This window comes from Bos indicus x Bos taurus, chromosome 3 (assembly GCF_003369695.1).
Source record: "Bos indicus x Bos taurus breed Angus x Brahman F1 hybrid chromosome 3, Bos_hybrid_MaternalHap_v2.0, whole genome shotgun sequence".
Lineage (NCBI taxonomy): Eukaryota > Metazoa > Chordata > Mammalia > Artiodactyla > Bovidae > Bos > Bos indicus x Bos taurus.
The window spans coordinates 83,634,635-83,661,451 of NC_040078.1; the positions used below are offsets into that span (position 1 = coordinate 83,634,635).

Below are 26,817 nucleotides of genomic sequence, written 5' to 3' on the forward strand. Positions count from 1 at the left end.
GGAGTTTACCCAGACAAAATTATAATTTGCAAAGGTACACCCACCCTTTGTTCATTAGCAACACTATTTACAATAGGCAAGACATGGAAACAACCTAAATGTACATTGACAGATGAACAAATAAAGAAAATGTGGTGTACATATATATATACACACACACACATATATGTGTATATATAGAAACACTGGTCAGCAATAAAAAGAATGGAATAATGCCATTTGCAGCAACATGGATTGACCTAGAGTTTATCACTCTAAGCAAAGAAAGTCAGAAATAGAAAAATACCATATGATATCACTTACATGTGGGATCTAAAATATGACACAAAGGAGCTTATCAATGAAACAGAAACACCATATGATAACACTTTTATGTGGAATCTAAAATATTACACAAATGAACTTATCTATGAAACAGAAACAGACTCATAGACATAGAGAATAGATATGTGGTTGCAAGGTGGTGGGGGAGGAAAGGACTGAGAGTTTGCAATTAGCATATCAGATCAGATCAGATCAGTCGCTCAGTCATGTCCGACTCTTTGCAACCCCATGAATCACAGCACGCCAGGCCTCCCTGTCCATCACCAACTCCTGGAGTTCACTCAGACTCACATCCATCGAGTTGGTGATGCCATCCAGCCATCTCATCCTCTGTCGTCCCCTTCTCCTCCTGCCCCCAATCCCTCCCAGCATCAGAGTCTTGTCCAATGAGTCAACTCTTCGCATGAGGTGGCCAAAGTACTGGAGTTTCAGCTTTAGCATCATTCCTTCCAAAGAAATCCCAGGGCTGATCTCCTTCAGAATGGACTGGTTGGATCTCCTGGCAGTCCAAGGGACTCTCAAGAGTCTTCTCCAACACCACACTTCAAAAGCATCAATTCTTCGGCGCTCAGCCTTCTTCACAGTCCAACTCTCACATCCATACATGACCACAGGAAAAACCATAGCCGTGACTAGACGAACCTTTGTTGGCAAAGTAATGTCTCTGCTTTTGAACGTGCTATATAGTTTCATCATAACCTTCCTTCCAAGGAGTAAGCGTCTTTTAATTTCATGGCTGCAGTCACCATCTGCAGTGATTCTAGAGCCCAAAAATATAAAATCTGACACTGTTTCCACTGTTTCCCCAGCTATTTCCCATGAAGTGATGGGACCAGATGCCATGATCTTCATTTTCTGAATGTTGAGCTTTAAGCCAACTTTTTCACTTTCCACTTTCATACAAACTATTATTTATAGGATTTTAGGCATTACTTTACTAGCGTGTGAGATGAGTGCAATTGTTCAGTAGTTTGAGCATTCTTTGGCATTGCCTTTCTTTGGGATTGGAATGAAAACTGACCTTTTCCAGTCCTGTGGCCACTGCTGAGTTTTCCAAATTTACTGGCATATTGAGGGCAGCACTTTCACAGCAACATCTTTTAGGATTTGGAATAGCTCAACTGGAATTCTATCACCTCCACTAGCTTTGTTCGTAGTGATGCTTTCTAAGGCCCACTTGACTTCACATTCCAGAATGTCTGGCTCTAGGTCAGTGATCACACCATCGTGATTATCTGGGTCGTGAAGATCTTTTTTGTACAGTTCTTCTGTGTATTCTTGCCATCTCTTCTTAATATCTTCTGCTTCTGTTAGGTCCATACCATTTCTGTCCTTTATCGAGCCCATCTTTGCATGAAATGTTCCTTTGGTATCTCTGATTTTCTTGAAGAGATTCCTAGTCTTTGCCATTCTGTTGTTTTCCTCTATTTCTTTGCATTGATCGCTGAAGAAGGCTTTCTTATCTCTTCTTGCTATTCTTTGGAACTCTGCATTCAGATGTTTATATCTTTCCTTTTCTCCTTTGCTTTTCACTTCTCTTCTTTTCACAGCTATTTGTAAGGCCTCCTCAGACAGCCACTTTGCTTTTTTGCATTTCTTTTCCATGGGGATGGTCTTGATCCCTGTCTCCTGTACAATGTCATGAACCTCATTCCATAGCTCATCAGGCACTCTATCTATCAGATCTAGGCCCTTAAATCTATTTCTCACTTCCATTGTATAATTATAAGGGATTTGATTTAGGTCATACCTGAGTGGTCTAGTGGTTTTCCCTACTTTCTTCAATTTAAGTCTGAATTTGGCAATAAGGAGTTCATGATCTGAGCCACAGTCAGCTCCTGGTCTTGTTTTTGCTGACTATATAGAGCTTCTCCATCTTTGGCTGCAAAGAATATAATCAATCTGATTTCGGTATTGACCATCTGGTGATGTCCATGTATAGAGTCTTCTCTTGTGTTGTTGGAAGAGGGTGTTTGTTATGACCAGTGCATTTTCTTGGCAAAACTCTATTAGTCTTTGCCCTGCTTCATTCCATATTCCAAGGCCAAATTTGCCTGTTACTCCAGGTCTTTCTTGACTTCCCACTTTTGCATTCCAGTCTCCTATAATGAAAAGGACATCTTTTTTGGGTGTTAGTTCTAAAAGGTCTTGTAGGTCTTCATAGAACCGTTCAACTTCAGCTTTTTCAGCATTACTGAAAAAGCAATTGCACTCATCTCACACGCTAGTAAAGTAATGCTTAAAATTCTCCAAGCCAGGCTTCAGCAATATGTGAACCGTGAACTTCCAGATGTTCAAGCTGGTTTTAGAAAAGGCAGAGGAACCAGAGAACAAATTGCCAACATCCACTGGATCATGGAAAAGGCAAGAGAGTTCCAGAAAAACATCTATTTCTGCTTTATTGACTATGCCAAAGCCTTTGACTGTGTGGATCACAAGAAACTGTGGAAAATTCTGAAAGAGATGGGAATACCAGACCACCTGATCTGCCTCTTGAGAAATTTGTATGCAGGTCAGGAAGCAATAGTTAGAACTGGACATGGAACAACAGACTGGTTCCAAATAGGAAAAGGAGTCCGTCAAGGCTGTATATTGTCACCCTGTGTCAGACTTTATTTTTCTGTGCTCCAAAATCACTACAGATGGTGACTGCAGCCATGAAATTAAAAGACACTTACTCCTTGGAAGGAAAGTTATGACCAACCTAGATAGCATATTCAAAAGCAGAGACATTCTTTGCCAACAAAGGTTCATCTGTAGCCTACCAGGCTTCTCCGTCCATGGGATTTTCCAGGCAAGAGTACTGGAGTGGGGTGCCATTGCCTTCTCCGCTGGCCCCATTACTTTATGGCAAATAGAAGGGGAAAAACTGGAAGTAGTGACAGATTTCCTCTTCTTGGGCTCTAAAATCATTGTGGACGGTGACTGCAGCCATGAAATCAGAAGACCATTGTTTCTCAGCAGGAAAACTACAACAAATCCAGGCAGTGTGTTGAAAAGCAGAGACATTGCTCTGCTGACAAAGGTCCATGTAGTCAAGGCTATAGTCTTCCAGGTGGTCACATGCAGTTGTGAGAGCTGGACTGTAAAGAAGGCAGAGCACCAAAGAATCAGTGCCTTCCAACTGTGGTGCTGGAGAAGACTCTAGAGAGTCCCTTGGACAGCAAGGAGAACAAACCAGTTAATCTTAAGGGAAATCAACCCTGAATACTCATTGGAAGGACTGATGCTAAAGCTGAAGCTCCAGTATTTTGGTCAGCTGATGCAAACATTGGAAAACTCCTTAATGCTGGGGAAAGCTGAGAGCAGGAATAGAAGAGAGAAACAGAGGAGGAGATGGTTGGATGGCATCACTGATTCAATGGACATGAGTTTGAGTAAACTCAAGGAGATAGTAAAGGACAGGATAGCCTGATGTGCTTCAGTCCATGGTGTCACAAGGTGTCAGACATGACTATATGACTGAACAACAACAATTTCAGAGAGTAATGAGTGAGAGGATTGTCTCACATTTTGGGAGGAGTGGGGATTTTCAAGAATTGGGCCACCGCCCATAGTTTGGCTTTGATGATTGACCTCCAAACTGTCATAGTGTGTGGGTGTGTCATTTAACTTGCTGATATGTTATGATGAGCATCTACTGAGGCTCAAGGTCTAGTGGAAGTTGACACAGCCATCTTGGACTTATTTTGTTGTTGCTGTTATTCAGTCATTCAGTTGCTCAGTTGTGTCTGATTCTTTGCAACCCTATGGACTGCAGATGCCAGGCTTCCCTGTCCTTGTCTCTCTCCCAGAGATTGCTCAAACTCATGTCCATTGAGTCGATGATACCATCCAACCATCTCATTCTCTGTCATCCCCTTCTCCTCCTGCCCTCAGTCTTTCCTAGCATCAGGGACTTTTCCAATGAGTTGGTTCTTCAAATTAGGTGGCCAAAGTATTGGAGCTTCAGCATCAGTCCTTCCAATGAACACCCAGGACTGATCTCCTTTAGGATGGACTGGTTGGATCTCCTTGCAGTCCAAGGGACTCTCAAGAGTCTTCTCCAACACCACAGTTCAAAAGCATCAATTCTTCGGTGCTCAGCTTTCTCTATAGTCCAACTTTCACATCCATAATGACTACTGGAAAAATCATAACTTTGACTAGACAGATCCTTGTCAGCAAAGTGGTGCCTCTGCTTTCTAATATGCTGTCTGGATTTATCATAGCTTTCCTTCCAAGAAGCAAATGTCTTTTAATTTCATGGCTGCAATCACTATCTGCAGTGATTTTGGAGCCCAAGAAAATAAAGGACTTATTTGGTTCTAATCAGTTTGTGTCTTGTCCTCAGGCTATGTCATTCTTTTAAAGTTTGTGCCCTGTCCTCTATGTGCCTGTTTCAAAGTGACTTAAAGCTAACTACATTAAGAATAAGTGCTCAGTCCTGTCCAACTCTTTATGACCCTACGGACTGTAGCCTGTCAGGCTCCTCTGTCTTTGGGATTTTCCAGGCAAGAATACTGGAGTGGATTGAACCCACATCTCCTATGTCTCCTGCATTGGCAGACAGATTCTTTACCACTGAGTCACCTGGGACTTCCCTGGTGGCTCAGACGGTAAAGTGTCTGTCTAGGATGCAGGAGATCTGGGTTGGATCCCTGGGTTGGGAAGATCCCTTGGAGAAGGAAATGTCAATCCACTCCAATATTCTTGCCTGGAAAATCCCATGGACAGAGGAGCCTGGTGGGCTACAGTCCATGGGGTCGCAAGAGTCAGACACCTTAGCGACTAAACCACCACCACCAGAGGAGAAAAAAGATGTAATGGGTAGAAAGGTGAGCCCACATCCCCAGTTCTTTAGTTCTGCAAGTGAAATGGGAATCCAAGTTCTTATTCACGGACCCCAAGAATGGAATCGATGAACACACAAACACTCACAGTAGCAAGAGAACAGGATATATTAGAGAGGAGGAAAGTACAAAGCTCTCAGCAAAGACACAGAGAGTGAGTAAAGAGTCCCCCCAAAGGCAGGGATTACAGCAGTTTTATATCTTTACCATTATTAATCTGTACATTTTTGGTTGGTTCCTGTTCTTAAATCACTATTTCTAACCAGTCAGTTTAAAGATCAAGATACTTAACATCTTTATGGCTTCTCTTGATTCTCAGATTAAGTCACCACCCTTTTTCATGCCCCCTGGCCATTTTACACTGGACCAGATGTATGGGCTTAAGATTAATGATCATCAGTTATTGTTTTTTTTCCTTCAAACATATGGAAGAGAAGCTGATTACTGCCCTTCCCTGGATCTGCGTGCTAATAATTTATCAGACCAAAGACTGCTGCTGCTGCTAAGTTGCTTCAGTTGTGTCCGACTCTGTGCGACCCAAGAGACAGCAGCCCACTAGGCTCCTCTGTCCCTGGGATTCTCCAGGCAAGAACACTGGAGTGGGTTGCCATTTCCTTCTCCAATGCATGAAAGTGAAAAGGGAAAGTGAAGTCGCTCAGTCATATCCAACTCTTAGCGACCCCGTGGACTGCAGCCTACCAGGCTCCTCTGTCCATGGGATTTTCCAGGCAAGAGTACTGGAGTGGGGTGCCATTGCCTTCTCCGCAGTCCAAAGACACATTACAGGAATTCAAGATAAAGGATATAGTTTTTGGATAATGGAGCAAGATGTTTACTGAAAAAAGATGGAGATCTCAGAGTTCTACACTGACTGCCTAGCAATTTCTACCTCATAAGAAGAAATGAGATAACAAGCACTTAAATAAATAAAATTAAAAGCATAGACTACAAGCAGATAAATGAATGCAGTGTTGTGATCCCATCAGCAAGCTAAATGACACACTCATAGGCACCACGATAGTTCCAAGGCCAACCATCAAAGACCAAAAAGTGGGCAGTGACCCAATTCTTGGAAATCTCCATCCCTTCTCCAAAACAGTTGGAATAAACCTCTCACTCATTAGTCTATGATATTACCCAGCCCATGAAAACTAATCACTCACATATCTTGGGACCTCTCACCTTCTGAGATGGCTCACACTCTGTGGAGTGTATTTCTCCCATGGCCACTCTCAAAGTCTGTGACAAGTCACATTCTGCCTATGAAACATGTATCTCTCCAAATAAACCTGCTTTCACTTTACTATGGTTTGCTCTTGAACTTTTTGTGTGTGAAGCCAAGTATCCACAACTGGCAGCCTATTTCAGAGACTTGCCTGAGACCTAGGATGTGACCATCTTCTCTCATTGTATCCTTCTTAATGAAACAAACTAAAAACAGGAGCTGCATCTGAAGTTATCAAGGTTACTATGAGGAATCACAGGAGCACCTAAGAAGAACTAAAGAACCTCTTGATAAAAGAGAAAGAGAATGAAAAGGCTGAGTTAAAACTCAACATTCAAAAAATGAAGATCATGGTGTCTGGTCCCATCATTTCATGGCAAATAGATGGGGGAAAAAAAGGAAACAGTGACTTTATTTTCTTGCTCCAAAATCACTGCAGGCGGTGACTGCAGCCATGAAATTTAAAAATGCTTCCTCCTTTAAAGAAAAGCCACGACAAACCTAGACAGCATATTAAAAAGCAGAGACATTACTTTTGCAAAGGTCTGTCTAGTCAAAGCTATGGTTTGTCCAGTCAGGTCAGATCAGATCAGTCGCTCAGTCGTGTCCAACTCTTTGTGACCCCATGAATCGCAGCACGCCAGGCCTCCCTGTCCAACACCAACTCCCGGAGTTCACTGAGACTCACGTCCTTCAAGTTGGTGATGCCATCCAGCCATCTCATCCTCTGTCGTCCCCTTCTCCTCCTGCCCCCAATCCCTCCCAGCATCAGAGTCTTTTCCAATGAGTCAACTCTTCGCATGAGGTGGCCAAAGTACTGGAGTTTCAGCTTTAGCATCATTCCTTCCAAAGAAATCCCAGGGCTGATCTCCTTCAGAATGGACTGGTTGGATCTCCTTGCAGTCCAAGGGACTCTCAAGAGTCTTCTCCAACACCACACTTCAAAAGCATCAGTTCTTCGGCCAGTAGTCATGTACAGATGTGAGAGTTCAACCATAAGGAAGGCTGAGCATGGAAGAATTGATGCTTTTGAACTGTGGTGCTGGAGAAGACTCTTGAGAGTTCGTTGCACTGCAAGGAAATCAAACTAGGCAATTCTAAAGGAAATCAACCCTGAATATTCTTTGGAAGGGTTGATGCTGAAACTCCAATACTTTGACCACCTGATGCAAAGAGCTAACTCATTGGAAGAGACCCTGATGTTGGGAAAGATTGAAGGCGGGAGGAGAAGGGGACAACAGAGGATGAGATTGTTGGATGGCATCACCGACTCAGTGGACATGAGTTTGAGCAAACTCTGGGAGATAGAGAAGGACAGAGAAGTCTGGTGCATTGCAGTCCATGAGGTCACACAGAGTCAGACATGACTGAGTGAATGAATAACAATGAGGAAGCAACCAGAAAAATCCACCAGATAGAATTTTCAACAGTGCTTCAGTGTTTCAATGACTGGGGGAATGAGAAGTTGTACTAGTTTAGCAGATGGAGAGAATTGTGTGCCCTTTATTTTGATCCTAGTTGAAAAAACTAATTGTAGAAGGGCAGGAAATTTGGAATATGGACTGCGTATTCAATATTAGAGAATATGAAATTATTAACTGGGACAAAAATGTTGGATTTTTTAAAAGAAAACACCCATATATTTTTAGAGACAGATACTGAAGTTTTTAAGGGTGAAATGGCATGATGTCTGGAATTTACTTTCATGCATTGGAGAAGGAAATGGCAACCCACTCCAGTGTTCTTGCTTGGCGAATCCCAGGGACGGGGAAGCCTGGTGGGCTGTTGGGGGTTGCACAGAGTCAGACACGACTGAAGTGACTTAGCAGCAGCAGCAGCATTTTAGAAAAAAGAGCAGAAATAGATGAGAAAAATGAAGAATATATTTGTTCTGAATCTGGCTAATAGATATGAGTGTTTATTCTTTTTTATGCTTGAAAGTGCTCCAAGTCATTAAGGAAAACCACTGAACTCTCCCAACAGAAACACAGGTTATCACTGAATCAAACTTGAGTTTGCTTACCCAAATGAGCAAAGTCAATCTACTGACATAGGGTTGTGGTAAAGTAAAGTACAACATTTATTTGCAGGATGCCAAGCAGGAGAATGGGCAACTAATGCTTAGAGGACCTGAACTCCTCAATGGCTTTCAGGCAAGAGTTTTTAAAAACTAAAATTAAGAGTAAGGGTATTAAGCACATGATTAGCTCATGGATTCTTCTGATTGGTTGGGTGTTAAGCAACAAAGTGATATCTAGCATCTTGATCATCATTCTTCTGGCTCCAACTTGTTTGGGTCACCTTGGCTGAGGTCAACAGGTTTCATCATGTGGTATTGGTTCTGTAAAACAACTCAAAGACATGTTGCATCAGATTGTTATCTATATGCCTTGAGGAAGAACTAGGAGTCTTGTTGACTCTGTTTTATGGTTAAATTTTTTTAGCTTGATTGCTTTTCCTTTATTTCTACATTTACTCATTTTTGTAATCATCAACTCCTTGAGTCGATTCTTTAGAACTCTGGGAAGACTTAAAAATCTCAAGTTTTTTCTACAGACAAGAAGTAGGGACAAGAGAGGATTGTACCCAGGAAGATCCTACAGGGTTCTGTTCAGTTTCAGGTCCCTCTGCTCTTTGATATTCCTCCATCCAGAGGGGAACAGGGGTGACAACCACTCTGGCTACTTCCTGCTGAACAAGGGCGACGTTGATTCTCTAGGATTAGAGGAGCAAAAGTCTTGGACCTTCTTCTCAAAGAATTCTCGAGTCCCAGGCCTAGTGTCAGCATTTTGCACCATGAAAACACGATCTCTCTCTTTGACCACTTTGTCATACCATCTGAACAAATATTTGAAAATTAATAAACCTATTACAAAGAGGATGATGATCAACGGAACTTTGTAACAGTACTCAAAAGAGTCCCCCTATTCCAGGTGGCAACCAGGAAAATAAGTTTGGTATGTATCTTCTTTATGTACATCCTATAACTAGGTAGCCTTTTGAATTATTCTGTTTATTCAGATTTCAACTTCTCCAGAGATATTGATGTATGTACAGCATGTGGTATGAGCCACTGCACATACTTTTCCTTGTTTTGCCAATAGGAAATCACAGGCTATTCTACTATCTAGGGCCACATGAGTTCAAAGATATTTGTTGGGCTGCAATACTTTAAGCTGTGTCCTCAGCAATTTGGCAGATTTCCCAATTGTGGTAGCTAGATTATGAATCATATCTCTATTGATATAAACTCTGGCAGTTGGTGTGAGGTTGCCAAAAATACTTTGTCCTATATTGTCCTAATACCCTGATGATATCTCTCTTCTAAGACACATGTTTGAGTTAGAGAGGGAAGTAATGCTCTTAAGGCTGTGCACAGAAAAAGGGATCCTCAAATGTCCCAGAAGGCATGACCCTTCCATTTGCCAGCTGTCTAAACAGCGATGTGCCCATCCCCATGTAGGTGAGTCACTCCCTGCGCCACAGACAAAGATATATCCTGGAGCGGAGCAAGTTATACCTCCCGGGGTGGTGTCATCGATTCTTTCATTTTGGGGGAGTTCAGAGATTATGTTATCAAGCCAGGGATGAGAGCCACTGCAAGCCTTCCACAGTCCATTTACATGATACCCAACTTGTTTGGCTCTCTGACACAAATTAGTGTCATTTTTAGACTTTACACATTTGTCAATTGTACATTTCAGGGGATTTTGTTCATCACATTTTTTCAGAAAAAATTTGAGGGACCGAGGGGGACCAGTAGTAACTTTTCCTCCGATGGAAATTACCTCAGACAGGTTGAAACAAGGGACTGGAATATTGTGACGTCCCTTGGTTAGCTGAACTTGCCATGTGACACTTGAAGGAGGATGATTATAGAAGGTAATGGGACTCGGAACAGTATCAAAATCCGTTACAGGAACCACCGATGGGATATATTGTTCATGGATGGTTTGAGATTTCAAATGACACTTCACACAATCATTTAAATTCCTACCTCTTGCTATGTTCTGAGATAACCTAACTTCCTTCCAGGAAGTGGCAGACACCAGTGGAATGAGACAGTAAAGAAAAGCAAGAGCCATCATTATAGTTGGGGCCAACAGCTTGTATGGAAAAACAGCACTGGTGCTCAATTTTGGTACTAACCCTATTATCACAAGGCTTAAACTAAAATAAAGGAAGGTTTAAGTATCTCCTATTATCAATATCATAACAAATTACAGATTTGCTTGACTATGATATAATCACAGGTAAAATGATTAGATAAAGTGGTAAACAAAAGGATAAAAGCAAGTAATAAACCAGAAAAATGCTCCAGTCAATTATAAATGTTGTAATGGATGGCCACTAGTCATTCACTAGTTACCTAAGATACTTTCTCTGTTTTTAACTGAAGCCCTAGTCCAGACTTGCAGCAAGGAGTACTGGCTTCAGTCAGCTTTTTTGTTGTCTTTTCTGTAACTTCTGAGGGCTATGAATTTGTTGCTGGGTCAGAAGCCAGTTTCACCCGTATGCAATGGATCCACGGTTTGATTCCTGTCAATTTAACAGAAGAGTGAGTTAGTAGTAGAACCTAAGTCCTCACCCACCAGGGCTGAATTTGGCTGGAGGGGGACATTTGTGGGAAACATCACTTTACTAGTAGCAAATTTTAGGAATAGCATTTAAAACTAACCCCAGCATACGCACATATCTTACAGTGTCTAGTTCTTTAACCTTTTAATCACATGTCTGATCATATAACTGCTCAGAATAGAGCATACAGTGTTTCATAAGGACTCAGTTGGAGTGCACTTCTAGGACCCACTCTAATTCTAAGCAATGCAAGCAGTAACACTCTTTCCCAGGTTAAGTTAATTCTTGACAGATTTTAGCTATCTTCCTTTTTAAAGTATGTTTCTAGTTGATCGTAGCCTCCAAAATACATGCAAATTCCATTTGTTCCACATTCTTCAGATACCTACTGATTCACATTAGCAATTAAGCCGAGAGTGCCAGACTGTGACGGCATAGGAACCGCTGAGAGGAGCTACCCCGCGTCCGAGGTCATGGGGGAGCGGCCGAAAGGAGATACCCCACGCCCTTAAGCCCAAGGCCAGGGGTGGCGGCTGGGAGGAGCAACCCCACACCGTGGCTGCGCGGGCACAGGAGGGCCTAGAGCAGCTATCCCACGTTGAAGGTCAGGAAGGGCGGCGGTGAGGAGATACCCCTTGTCCAAGGTAAGGAGCATTGGGCTGTGCTTTGCTGGAGCAGCCGTGAAGAGATACCCCACGCCCAAGGTAAGAGAAACCCAAGTACGATGGTAAGTGTTGCAAGAGGGCATCAGAGGGCAAACACACTGAAACCATACTCACAGAAAACTAGTCAATCTAATCACACTAGGACCACAGCCTTGTCTAACTCAATGAAACTAAGCCATGCCCGTGGGGCCACCCAAGATGGGCGGGTCATGGTGGAGAGATCTGACAGAATGTGGTCCACTGGAGAAGGGAATGGCAAACCACTTCAGTATTCGTGCCTTGAGAACCCCATGAACAGTATGAAAAGGCAAAATGATAGGATACTGAAAGAGAAATTCCCCAGGTCAGTAGGTGCCCAATATGCTACTGGAGATCAGTGGAGAAATAACTCCAGAAAGAATGAAGGCATGGAGCCAAAGCAAAAACAATACCCAGCTGTGGATGTGACTGGTGATAGAAGCAAGGTCCGATGAGGTAAAGAGCAATATTGCATAGGAACCTGGAATGTCAGGTCCATGAATCAAGGCAAATTGGAAGTGGTCAAACAAGAGATGGCAAGAGTGAATGTCAACATTCTAGGAATCAGCGAACTGAAATGGACTGGAATGGGTGAATTTAACTCAGATGACCATTATATCTACTACTGAGGGCAGGAATCCCTCAGAAGAAATGGAGTAGCCATCATGGTCAACAAAAGAGTCCGAAATGCAGTACTTGGATGCAAACTCAAAAACGACAGAATGATCTCTGTTCGTTACCAAGGCAAACCATTCAATATCACAGTAATCCAAGTCTATGCCCCAACCAGTAATGCTGAAGAAGCTGAAGTTGAACGGTTCTATGAAGACCTACAAGACCTTTTAGAACTAACACCCAAAAAAGATGTCCTTTTCATTATAGGAGACTGGAATGCAAAAGTGGGAAGTCAAGAAACACCTGGAGTAATAGGCAAATTTGGCCTTGGAATATGGAATGAAGCAGGGCAAAGACAGAGTTTTGCCAAGAAAATGCACTGGTCATAACAAACACCCTCTTCCAACAACACAAGAGAAGACTTTATACATGGACATCACCAGATGGTCAACACCGAAATCAGATTGATTATATTCTTTGCAGCCAAGGATGGAGAAGCTCTATACAGTCAGCAAAAACAAGACCAGGAGCTGACTGTGGCTCAGACCATGAACTCCTTATTGCCAAATTCAGACTTAAATTGAAGAAAGTAGGGAAAACCACTAGACCACTCAGGTATGACCTAAATCAAATCCCTTATGATTATACAATGGAAGTGAGAAATAGATTTAAGGGCCTAGATCTGATAGATAGAGTGCCTGATGAACTGTGGAATGAGGTTCGTGACATTGTACAGGAGACAGGGATCAAGACCATCCCCATGGAAAAGAAATGCAAAAAAGCAAAATGGTTGTCTGGGGAGGCCTTACAAATAGCTGTGAAAAGAAAAGAAGTGAAAAGCAAAGGAGAAAAGGAAAGATATAAACATCTGAATGCAGAGTTCCAAAGAATAGCAAGAAGAGATAAGAAAGCCTTCTTCAGCGATCAATGCAAAGAAATAGAGGAAAACAACAGAATGGGAAAGACTAGAGATCTCTTCAAGAAAATCAGAGATACCAAAGGAACATTTCATGCAAAGATGGGCTCGATAAAGGACAGAAATGGTATGGACCTAACAGAAGCAGAAGATATTAAGAAGAGATGGCAAGAATACACAGAAGAACTGTACAAAAAAGATCTTCACGACCCAGATAATCACGATGGTGTGATCACTGACCTAGAGCCAGACATTCTGGAATGTGAAGTCAAGTGGGCCTTAGAAAGCATCACTATGAACAAAGCTAGTGGAAGTGATGGAATTCCAGTTGAGCTATTCCAAATCCTAAAAGATGATGCTGTGAAAGTGCTGCACTCAATATGCCAGCAAATTTGGAAAACTCAGCAGTGGCCACAGGACTGGAAAAGGTCAGTTTTCATTCCAATCCCAAAGAAAGGCAATGCCAAAGAATGCTCAAACTACCTCACAATTGCATACATCTCACACGCTAGTAAAGTAATGCTTAAAATTCTCCAAGCCAGGTTTCAGCAATATGTGAACCGTGAATTTCCTGATGTTCAAGCTGGTTTTAGAAAAGGCAGAGGAACCAGAGATCAAATTGCCAACATCCACTGGATCATGGAAAAAACAAGAGAGTTCCAGAAAAACATCTATTTCTGCTTTATTGACTATGCCAAAGCCTTTGACTGTGTGGATCACAAGAAGCTGTAGAAAATTCTGAAAAAGATGGGAATACAGACCAGCTGATCTGCCTCTTGAGAAATTTGTATGCAGGTCAGGAAGCAACAGTTAGAACTGGACATGGAACAACAGACTGGTTCCAAATAGGAAAAGGAGTTTGTCAAGGCTGTATATTGTCACCCTGTTTATTTAACTTCTATGCAGAGTACATCATGAGAAACGCTGGACTGGAAGAAACGCAGCTGGAATCAAGATTGCTGGGAGAAATATCAATCACCTCAGATATGCAGACGACACCACCCTTATGGCAGAAAGTGAAGAGGAACTCAAAAGCCTCTTGATGAAAGTGAAATTGGAAAGTGAAAAAGTTGGCTTAAAGCTCAACATTCAGAAAACTAAGGATCATGGCATCTGGGCCCATCACTTCATGGGAAATAGATAGGAAACAGTGGAAACAGTGTCAGACTTAATTTTTCTGGACTCCAAAATCACTACAGATGGTGACTGCAGCCATGAAATTAAAAGACGCTTACTCCTTGGAAGGAAGGTTATGACCAACCTAGATAGCATATTGAAAAGCAGAGACATTACTTTGCCAACAAAGGTTCATCTAGTCAAGGCTATGGTTTTTCCTGTGGTCATGTATGGATGTGAGAGTTGGACTGTGAAGAAGGCTGAGCGCCGAAGAATTGATGCTTTTGAAGTGTGGTGTTGGAGAAAACTCTTGAGAGTCTCTTGGCCTGCAAGGAGATCCAAGCAGTCCATTCTGAAGGATATCAGCCCTGGGATTTCTTTGGAAGGAATGATGCTAAAGCTGAAACTCCAGTACTTTGACCACCTCATGTGAAGAGTTGACTTATTGGAAAAGACTCTGAGGCTGGGAGGGATTGGGGGCAAGAGGAGAAGGGGATGACAGAGGATGAGATGGCTGGATGGCATCACTGACTTGATGGATGTGAGTTTGAGTGAACTCCGGGAGTTGGTGATGGACAGGGAGTCCTGGCGTGCTGCGATTCATGGGGTTGCAAAGAGTCGGACACGACTGAGCGACTGATCTGATCTGATCTGATCTGATTATTGCTCTGAATTAATTCAGCTCAGTAACCCAAATCTAGGAATTATCTCATAGAGCAAGACCTTTACTACTTCTGAAACTTTTTCAATCCAGCAAGAGAATCATTCTAAGCAGACTGTAAAGGTGTCTGCCATCACTAGTAAGTAAAGTTTCCTTTTACTTTAGGCATGATTGTAAAGTCTACTTGCCAATCTTTCTCAAGCACTTCCCTCTAGCTTGGACTCTGTGCAGGATGGGGGAGTCCTCATCTTGAAATTATTTTTAGTGCAAAGCATACACTTTTGTAGTACTCTTTGAATTGTCCTTGCATATTTGGTCTTTCAATGTAGTCCTGTATCCACTGGATGCCTATAATGGGGACTCATGTATATTGCTCCAATTACTTTCTCCATTAGATAGTCATGAATTAAAACCACTCCTTGGTCATTTATCATTTGATCCTAAATAGGTAAGGTAATATCCCCATTCTCTTGGTATTTCGAGGTTCTCAGGTGAGTGGGTAAGTGTGTTAGCTGCTCAGTTGTGTCCAACTCTTTGTTGACCCCATCCACTAGGCTTCTCTGTCCACAGAATTCTCCAGGCAAGAATATTGGAGTGGGTAGCCATTCCTTTCTCCAGGGGATCTTCCTGACCCAGGGATCAAACCTGGGTCTCCTGCATTTCAGGCAGATTCTTTACTGTCTGAGCCACTAGGGTATGTGGGGCTAAATTAACAGGGCTATAACCAAAGGTGCTTTGTCCTGAACCTGTTCTAGCAGCTTGGTCAGCTATGTTGTTCCTTTTCAAAACAAAATTGTCAAATCTCAGATGTCTTGGGCAACGAGCAAATTGCCACCTCCTTTGGCTTGAGCACTGTGGACAGAGGAGCATGGTGGACTACAGTCCACGGGGTCACAAAGAGTCGGACACGACTGAGCGACTTCGCTTTCACTTTGGCTTGAGCACTGTGTATAGCAGGTTCAAAACTTCTTTGGTATGTTTGATTTCTTTTCTTTCAAAAGTGAGCAATCTAGCTTTCCAAATTACCCTACGTATGTTTACAACTGAAAAGGCATATTTCGAGTCAGTATAGATGTTGACTTTTTTACCTTCACTGAGATGTAAAGGTCAAGGAAGGGCAATAATTTTAGCTTTGGGGGCAAAGATACATGATGACAAAGCTTCCACGCCTAGGATTTCCTGCAAGGTTACCACTGCATATCTGATCTTTCAGTTTTGGTGGTCTATGAGGTTACTTCCATCTGGGAACATCTCCAGGTTTGGATCTCCAAAGAGAATTATAATCAGATCCAAGCACCTGCTCAATGATATGCCAATAATCATGTGCCTCTGGGCCACCCAAAGGGGTTGGGAGCAGGGTGGCTGGGTTCAAGGAGGACACAGTCTTTGGGGTCACATTAGAATTATCAAGTAAAATTACCTGATATCCTCCCAAGTGGTCTAAAGTGAGACAATATCCACTCTTTTGTTCAACAGTGGCAACACACAGTGGGATGTACACACCATGGTCGGCTTCCTGGAGTGAATTCCTCTGCTTCCTGCAACAGATCCAGACTAGCAGCTATGACTCTCAAATACATCTGGATTGTACTGTCCAAAGCCTTTGTGAAATAGTATACTGGGCATTTTGTTGACTGTGGGTCAATACCTCCAGTCTCACTGTGCTGTACTTAGTCGCTCAGTCATGTCTGACTCTTTGTGAACCCATGAACTGTAGCCCACCAGGCTCCTCTGACCACTGGGATTCTCCAGGCAAGAATACTGGAGTGGTTGCCATGCCCTCCTCCAGGGAATCTTCCCAACCCAGGGGTCTGACCCAGATCTCCTGCATTGAAGGTGAATTCTTTACCATCTGAGCCACCAGGGAAACCCAAGAATACTGGAGTGGGTAGCCTATCCCTTCTCCAGGGGATCTTCCAGACCCAGGATTCAAACCAGGGTCTCCAGCATTCCAGGCAGATTTTGTACAAGCTGAGCTACCAGGGAAGCCCCTCCAGTCTCACTACCTGTCTTTCATGTATAAAAAACCAAATGACTTTTTCAAACCTGGCAAACACAGAACAGGAGCAGTCCATAGTTATTTTCTTCATTGTTAGGAAAGTCTCTTGACATTCTCCAGTTCCCACTAAGGCATTATTGTGAGTCCCTTTTAGGGTCTCATACAACTGTTTAACTATTAGCTTAAGCTGGAGGATCCAAGTGCAGCAGAACCCTGCCATTCCAGGAACCGATGCAACTGCCTTTGGTGGTGGTCACCACACCCTGGCTACTGTCTCTTGGCAGTCCTGGAGCCAATTCCTTTGGCCTTTTCTCAGTTTGGATCCCAAACTGAGACATTTGGGAAATTTGGGCCTTTTTCCAAGAGATTTTATAGACTCATTTGGCCAGACAGTTCAAAGTAGTCCCAGTGTTTTCACTTGGGTTCTTTGTATTGCCAGCTGTGAAGGGATCATCCACATATCTGAGCAGAGCTCCCTCCTGTAGCTGGAGCTCCCTTATATCTTTAGCTAGCACTTTCCCACGGAGAAGGCAATGGCACCCCACTCCAGTACTTTTGCCTAGAAAATCCCATGGATGGAGGAGCCTGTTGGGCTGCAGAGTCAGACATGACTGAAGCGATGCAGCAGCAGCAGCAGCAGCAGCAGCACTTTCCCGAACACTGTGAAGGTGTTCTTAAGTTCTTGCAATACTGCCCAGCAGTATTGCTGCTTGCTTTGGTTTCTAGATCTTCCCAACAAATACAAATAACTCTTGGGATTCAGGACTCAAAATAACATACAAAAAAGACCTCTGCTAAGCCTAATGACGGAGAAGGCAATGGCACCCCACTCCAGTACTCTTGCTTGGAAAATCCCATGAACGGGGGAGCCTGTTAGGCTGCAGTCCATGGGGTCGCTAAGAGTCGGACACGACTGAGCGACTTCACTTTCACTTTTCACTTTCATGCATTGGAGAAGGAAATGGCAGCCCACTCCAGTGTTCTTGCCTGGAGAATCCCAGGGACGAGGAAGCCTGGTGGGCTGCCGTCTATGGGGTTGCACAGAGTCGGACAAGACTGAAGTGACTTAGCATAAGCCTAATGAAAGTTTCCAGATAAGATGATCAGAAGAATATAGGGATTTGGGACTACAGGGTGAATATCTTTCACTATCTGATTTATGGCTCTTATGTCCTGAACAAACCAGTAAGTAGTTCTCAGTGCCAGGCTTCTTAAAGGCAGGATGGGAGTATTATATAGTGACTGAGGGAGTCCAATAAGCAAGTATTTCAAAATGCCAATCCAGCTTTGGACTGGATCCCTGTTTTGCTTGGTCCTTTAAGGGATATTGCCTTAAGTTCAGAGCCTAAGTGTCCAGCTTCAGTTTCACCTTAACTGCTATGGCCATCCAGACTCTTCCTGCCCACCTATCACCCCATGCTCCCAGGCATCCCTGCTGCAAGATGTCTTCAGGGACACTGGTGGTGACTTCTCCATCCCTTGACAGGAGGGCTAGCTGCAAGGCACAAGCTTGTTCCAGTGGTTCCAGTATTTCAGGAGTGCAAGTCACGTTAGCATTTAATTTAGTTAAAAAGTCTTGCCCCAGCAATGCAACTGGGCACTCTGGCATGTATTAAAAAAGCTGTGTTTTAGATTAGGAGCCTCAATCTGACAGTCTAGGGATTGCAAAAACAGTTTTTGGAGAGGCTTTCTAGATAATCCTCTTGCCAAAGCACTTTTCTGGATTAACTCTATGGGTCCAACTCCTTGCGAATCCAGTGTTCAAAACAGAGCAAGTGGCTCCAGTACCAGTCAGAAAGACAATCTATTTCCCACAACAGGGTTACCCAGAGCTCCTGGTGGGAGACTATTTCCCCAAGCAGAGTCCCCTCAGAGAATCCTCGGTCACTCTCTCTTGTTTCCAGCATGAACAATGCTGTCTCCTCCTCTTCCAGTTTCCTTTGTAAACTGAGGCAGACTTTCTTTCAGTTGCCTTCTTGTCTTAGTATAGGGACTGCTGCCAACCCACTTTTACATGTCCCATTAGTGGGCTTTTTCTGTGGGCCACCGTTCACTCTCTTGGTTCTCTGGGTCTTACTCTCTGCTCAGATTTTTGTCTCTCCTTTCTCCACTGAGTGTCACTGCCGAAAGGGACTTTTGCTGCTTCATTTCATGGGTCTCTTTTTCATCTTATATTCCCTCCCAACTATAAAACACTGAAAGCAGTTTCTATCAAATGAGATAACGACAGGCCAAAAAGTCCTTATGTTTTCTGCAACTGGGGCACTCTAAGTCACAAAGTCCAACTAACTAATTTGAAATTCTCTGGATTATCTGGATCCACATCTGCATATTGGCGATATGCCCTGTACATTCTCTTCCAAAACCTCAGGGGTTTTCCTGGGGCTCTTTGCACACTCCTTGCACCTTATGAAAGCTCCAATATTGGTTCTCCCTTTTGGAGCCCTATCATGATGCACTCCTTGTAATGCTCAACTCCAACTTTATCGCCTAGGTCACTCTCCTCCCAGTCTGGATCTATGATGGGAATTGCTTTTGCTGCTGGTGCTGCAATGGGTTTGCCAGGGGCAACAACCTCTTCTGTAGCCTTTTCTATTGGGTTCACAAAAAGTTTGTTCAGGGTTTTCCATAACATTGTACAGAAAAACACGTATGAATTTTTTAGTCAACACAATATTTCCATCCTCTTCTCTTCCTCAGCCAACAGAGTGGTTAGCAAACTTTGATATCAGCCCAATAGGGTTGGCAAAGATGAAAGAGAATGAATTTTCCATCCTGGTAGGGTCATGCCAGTAGGTTGGCATATTATTTTTGCAATTCAACATGTCTGAGGTTGAAAAGGGAGAGTGGATCCATATGAATCCTGCTGGATGATCTTGGGCATTTATTCCTCCAATGTGAATCTGCCTCAGTGGGAATCACCCTGAATGAACATTAGTGGTTTCTTGACCAAAATGGAAGCTCTGTTGGGTATGAGAGGAAGACAACCCCTCCTTCCTCAGCTCCTGCCAGGGCAGGTGAGAATGAATTGGCTACTGTGGGATCTATGGCTCCAGCCCCTGCTTCCGCATTTTGCCCACCATACAGAGGCAGTTGTGATGGATATCTAGGAGAATTTATTTGCTGAATTAATTCCCCATCTCTTGATTCCTGAGAATAGGGTAAACCTTTTAAAATCTCTTTATTGGAGGAAATTTCTTTCTGTATCATAATTCCATGCATGCTACATTTTTATCTAAATAGGCTCTCTTTGAATCAATAGCATAAGGGCTGTACATAAGAAGCATCCTCCCATTTTCCTCCCCTTTCACAAAATAGTTCTGGTTCAAAGACAGTGTTATAATTTAAAGAGCCATTAGGGAGCAGTGTTCTCCAGATCTTAAGATGTCCTGAGGCTAAACAGTGTTAACATGGAATACCATTTTTTCTCCTTTTCCGAGGTGCTTAACTAAAAATCTTCCAGTTCTGCAAAATATACCCTAAGGGGCTACAAGATGGAGCAGAGCTCTGATTACCCATCTTTGTGGTTCACAGCTGGTACTATCAAACGTCAAGGAAGCAAGCAAGCACACAAACACAAGGCATCTCTCAGGGTTACAGATTCCTTAGTCCAATACAGAAAATCCCCCAAATCAATATCCCACCACAGACAGAGCCAAGTGGCAAAATGAACACCCTGGTGTCATCATACATGAGCCCTTCTACTAAGCAGAAATGTCTCAACTAAGTGCCTTGTTTCCTTCACCATGAAAGCACCAAGGGCCATCGACCCCCAGTTGGTGGCAGATGCTCTGGGTTGTCCCTGAGACAAAGGTGTTCAGGAAGCTGCTGGACAGAATCTTAGAGCCCTCTCCTGCCAGGAGCCAATGTGCCGCAAAGATACCCAGTTGGGGTGGTGGTCTTTTCATGGTCACCAAAATTGTTACATAATTGAACTTAGGTTCACTTGCAGCAAATTCAGTCTATTGACACCACGTTTTGGTGAAGCAAAAGCACAGTGTTAATTTTCAGGCCACCAAGCAAGGAGTTCAGGTCCTTTGATCATTAGCTACCTATTCTTCTTGCTTGGTGCCCTGCAAATAGATGCTGCACTTTCCTTATGACCCAGTGGCAGTAGATTGGCTGCTGTGCATCAGGTGAGTGAAATCAAGTTCAGTTCAGCAGCAAGACTGCTCTATATGTCCTACAAATAGTATTAAAGCAAACTACCAAAGAAAACTGGAAATAAGGGCAAAATTGTACATATAAATGCTGACAAAATTAAAGCATGAAGAAGGTAACACTGACCAATTAAGCATAATTCAGGTCAAAAGTATGAAATGAAGCAAAGAAAAATTTTCAGTTATGGTAATCCACAAATATAAATATCTTTGTACCCTAAATAACATGGCTAAATCAAAACCAAGAAAAGAAAAGACAAAAGGCTGAGATAAAAGTAGAAATTTAAAAGAAAACTGTTAAGAATAAAATCAAAACACAAGTAAGCATTTTCCTTAAAGAGAAAAAATTACAGTGTACAAAATTAAGCATGAAAAAGGACCCGATGGGAGGATATTAAAAGATAAATTTGCAAATGTATGATAATTAAAAAAAAAAAACAAATGAAGTAAATGATATTGTGGCAAAACTTTAAAATAATCAAATAGTGATCCAAAAGGTAAAAAACACATAATCCTCATCAGATGAATATAAAGAAAAATTAATACAATGTTCAAGATTTTAAAAAGGTTCCATGTGCAGAACAGTCCATTTAACACTACAGAACAGACAACTGTTATTAAAGAGTTGTAAACTGCAAAAAAGCTAAAACAGGAAAGTACTTCACAAAAGAGAGAATAACAAATTCTAAACCACCACAAAAATCCTTCATGTTTCTTATAATAAAATTTTGTGTAAATTGATAAACTAAATTTAAAAAAAAAGAGAATTGAAAGCAATGTGTACTAAACATGATAAGTTGCCCAAGCCCAGAAGTTGAGGGTATAATGTAAAAAAATGGGATCACTATTACCTATCTGAACTGGGAATAGTTATGACTTTTTAGGAACTTGGAACACCTAATAAAATCAAAAAGAAATAATAACATATACTCTCCCTTGAAAAGCTACCCCAGGAGTGAAATCACCAGGACTTAACAAAATGTTCAGTCCTGGGTTTTTCATGACAAAGACTCAGAAAATAATGCCCTTTAATAAGAGAAGGGTTGAGCCAAAGAAGCTCAGTGCCCACTGAGAAGTCAGAGTGGCTACTAGACACTACACCAGAGATGCAATGCACTGGTTAAGGATGTCCTGGCTACGTTAGAGGAAAAAACAAGCTGTGGGTAACGTGGCTAGTATGAACCCATTTTTGTAAATAGATATAAAACCATAGAAATTTGAATAGACAGTAAATAGATTAAAATATGCTCAATTTTATTAGTCAGGGGAATGCTAACAAAACTGGTTCCACGGTTGGAGAAAACTGATGATGGCCAGTGCTGGGCCAAATATCCCTCCTCCCCACCTTCAAAGGAGCTGCAGGAACTGTTTTCGGGTAATTAAAATGTGAAAAGTACACAGTAATGCCAAACTCTGGGTGGTCATGAAGAATGGGGTGGGAATGTGATCTGTTCTGTCTCTAGCTAAAAGGAAGTCCACAAAACTGCCGGCCAACTCAGGGGGAAAAAAAGCACACTAAGCACAGGCTGCCCGTTCTGAAAAGTTAATTCAGCATGGAGGAAATGCAAGTAGACAACAAACATATGAAATGATGGCAGTCGCAAGCCAAGAAAATGCAAATCAAAACAAGCTGTTTTCCATCCCTGATTAAGGGGGAATTGGTGTGTGGTGGTGCAGTCTAGCAGGAAGGCCAGGTGAGTCTGAAACTGAAGACTGCGAAACAGAGCCAAATTCAATCTATAATTCGCTCTATTTATTGTATACAATCACGCAGGCACCGTAAGTTAGTCATATAAGTAAGAAAGAGTGGCGCCTCTCCCACTCCATCCCAGGAAATAAGTCTCAGGACTAGTGTGAGCAGGAAGTCACAGAGCCTCCACCTGCATGGGCTCAGTCCCCAGACAAGAGCCTTCTAGTTGCTCAGTTCAGTGGTCTCATTTTAAGGAGTAATAGGGAGTACCAGTTAAGCCCCAAGGGGTCTTGTCTCCATCAGTTGCTCCTGTTCTGATGAAGTCAAATCTTGGCCCTTAGCAAACAAATTCCTTACCCATATTAACACTCAATATGTCACATTTAAATATTCATAGTCTAATATCAGACGTTTAAAAGCAATCTTCGTGGAGGCTCATATTGGCCACTGTTACTCCATTTTGAACTACTTAACATAGCGTATTGTCACATAAGATGAGTAGAAATAGAATGATTAAATGTCACATTGAAACAGTTATGCCCCCCGCACCACCACCCCCCCTCCCATATCTTTGGTGTGTATATTGCTAAATGTTTCTAGTCTTTCTTGTTTCCTGTCTCCAGAGTTCACCCTCCTGTTGCATATTGTTAGAGCAAGTTCCTTAGAACATAAATCAGCACTCATTACTGCATGGATTAAAAGCTTCTTGAGTCTTTCTGTGCTAAACCCCTTTTGATGGCACTCCAAGCCTGACTTGAACCTTGCCAAGTTTGCTCCAGACTCGGTGTTTAAACCTTGCTGTCCATATTGATTTAGGGGTTCTGAACCCAGAGTGGATAGAATTTTAAGGTGTCTAGAATCTCCAGCAGGAAAGACTGGAGTTTTCATTCATATCTGAGTGGATTTTAGCATGATACAGTTATCAAAATAATAATTTGAGATACAGAATATGTGAGCTTCTTAACCTATTATTTAACAAGATTGGCAGATCTGAACTATTTTAGAATTTTGACAAAGTATAAGACTGTGTTTCATAATACCTGCAAAACTGTAACACGAAGTGAAAAAAAGCTATGATTTCTAGTGGTGACAAAGTCATGGTTCTGCTAATAATATCAAACCACCAAAGCTCCAGGTTAAGGATCCCCACCCTAAACTCATTCCTCATCAGTCCAAAAGGTCAGTTTCCCTGATTCACTAAAATATGTGTGCTCCCACACCCCCTCCACTTCTCCATTTACCAAGACACTCAACTATCAAGCCTTAGCTGCTGCTAAAGAAAAACCACAAGCCCAAAATGACATCACTTATGCTAAAGCCCAGACACCAATCCCAGGCTCCACACTTGACTTACTTGCAGTTTTCACCTTTCCGAGAAATGTAATCTTAGCTAACGGGATTGGAATTTTCTGATTGGCACCAAGGAGATAATCTGTCCTGTGGGCCTTCTCCACAGCCTGCACCCAGAGGAAGAAGTTGTCTACATGATGAAACTGCCATTCTTTTCCCTCAAAAGATGTCCTGGCCTAAAACTAATCTTTTCTTTCCCTACGGGCTCTCTGCCCCACCCTTCTTCTTATCAAAAACCTTCCATTTGTGGAAAGTCTGTGAGCTAGTCCCTTCTAGTTGCTAGAGGGGATGTTCCCCAAATTGACCTTCAAATTGACTGAATTATGTTTTTTACCACTGCTCAGCCACAGAGGTCCTTGTCCTGGAAGGAGGATGAGTTTTCTGCACAGCAGAACTTGGTCTCCTGTGCAGCTGTGTCTCAGGGCCTAGAATTCAAGCAAAGCACATGACATATTAGTAGAATTCAAAGCTTAAGGTTTAGTAGTAGAAAAGCAACCCATTTTGTACTCAGGGGGAAAAACAAGAAGTTACTTTTCTAGTTATGTGTGTGCTTAAATTTATATGATCATAAGGAGGAGCCTGGTGGGCTGCAGTCCATGGGGTTGCTAAGAGTCAGACACCACTGAGCGACTTCACTTTCACTTTTCACTTTCATGCATTGGAGAAGGAAATGGCAGCCCACTCCAGTGTTCTTGCCTGGAGAATCCCAGGGACGGGGGAGCCTGGTGGGCTGCCGTCTATGGGGTTGCACAGAGTCAGACATGACTGAAGCGACTTAGCAGCAGCAGCAGCAACAGTAAATGTTATTCCTTTTGCTGTTAGAAAAAGAACTTAATCAATCTTCTAACAATGAAGGAAATGTAGAAAAAGTGACTACTTCCAAATCTATCCCCAGTCAGAAATACTCTGAAGAAATAGATTGAGGATATAGTTCTAGTCCCTCTAGTCGAGGGACTAGAGACAGAATCAAAAGTGTGCGTCCCCTAAGCTCCAAAGCTCTCACTTACACCATTGCCTTCAAAGACACTGTCAATTTCACCTCCCAACCATGTTTTTAAAACAAATACTTTAGTTCTTCCTCATTTCCTCCTGGTCTTCATTTTCTCCTCTTGAGGCACTACTATTTTAATATCCCCAATTTCAGAGTAATGGAGGCCTAGGAAGGTGCCTTTCTCATGAGCCAGTGAGAGACAGAGTAAGTCTTAAAGTTAGGGGGCCAGGACAGCACCCGCCCCATGCCCCACACTTCTACCAGCCTTACCTGGAGAGGGGCTCCAGCCCTAGGACATAGCCCTTAGCAGAGTGAGGAAGGAGGCTAGAGGGCTGACCCAGTCTTTTGTTGGCTCCTCCCTCCCCTTGCAGAGTTTGCAAATCTCTAGAATTGATCCCTTTTCAATCCCACCCCTCTGCTGCCTCTCAGGATATCTCATGCAGCCCAGAAGTCACTGCTGATTTCCAATCCATAACCACGGAGTTCCACCTCCAGCTCTGATTCTCGGGCACCTGTGTGCTCCACCCCTACCCTACTGCCAGGATTCCAGCCTCTCAAGGAGATAAAGGCACCACTCATTGCTAAAGTTATTGCCACGACCCCAGAAGTCAACCTTGACTTCCCTCTTTTCTTCAATCTCCACATTTAATCATTCTCAACCCCCTGGAATGTCTGCTGCTTTTTCTCTCCATGGCTCTGTAATCACACTGGACTCTATGCAGCCTTCCTGGGACAGAGCCCTCCCCATCCTCTGCTTCAGTTCCTCTCTGAGCACCTAGACAACAGCATGTGCTGCACATTTCCTGAGCTGTTTCACAGATGCTGAAACCTCTGCCAAACAGAAGAAATTAACTACTTGATGACCATGAGCACATAGCCCCCAGATCTACTGGAGCCTGAGGATTGATAAAGTGACACTGTCCTGTTATCTCACCATCAGTCAACCAGAAACTTGTGCCCAAGTTGATCACATACCCTGGGACTCCACACCCTTACCTGGGCTTTGAAAATGCTTTCCAAAAAAAAAAAAAAAAGGCTTTCTAGAAACCCATCAGGGAGTTCAAGTATTTTGGGCACTAGCTACCTTGGGCTCCTTGCTTGGAGCTCTATACTTTTCTTTACCACAACCCAGTGTCAGTAAATTGGCTTTACTGTATGCAGGCAAGCAGACCCAAGTTTGGTTCAGTGAAAGTTCCCAGTGTTTGTCACAGGGCCCAGCAGTAAGTACAGGCACACATCATGGCTTGGAGATAAATAAAACATGGCCGATATTCAGTTCACAAATCACTTGGTTTATTGCAAGCAACTAGCATGCAAGACATGTTAGTCGAGGTTGGGAATAAAGAAAAGAGGGTAAGGAACCTCTCCAAGGAGAAGTCTGGGCAGGAGACATATCAGCAGGAGCACTGGTCTCCTGTCTGCAGTGGGTCTCCAGACAAGTGTGAGTGGGAAGTGGGCCTCCACTCCCAGAGCCTCTGGCAGTGTCCTCTGCAGCAGCTCTCAGCAGGTGGAGTCAGGTCCTCATGAAGCATCTCATTTTAAGGAATAACATTTACCCCTGGGGAGGGGACCTTGACTCATCAGTTGCTTCTCCTGTTCCAGTGACTTGTGTCACCCATCTGACTTCTCTTAGCCTATCCCTCTAAGACAGCTTCAGTCCTCCAGCCAACTTTTCAA

At 42.9% G+C, this 26,817-nt stretch overlaps 1 long non-coding RNA gene across 1 annotated transcript; it reads right to left on the reverse strand.

Moving 5' to 3' along the window:
* Nucleotides 1–8,437: 8,437 nt before the first annotated feature.
* LOC113889793 lies at nt 8,438–26,154 on the reverse strand. Its single transcript, XR_003510344.1, has 3 exons — nt 25,411–26,154; nt 24,484–24,574; nt 8,438–10,920 (listed from the first exon to the last, which is right to left on the reverse strand). It is a non-coding gene; the product is annotated as an uncharacterized LOC113889793 (long non-coding RNA).
* Between the last annotated feature and the right edge of the window lie 663 nt (nt 26,155–26,817).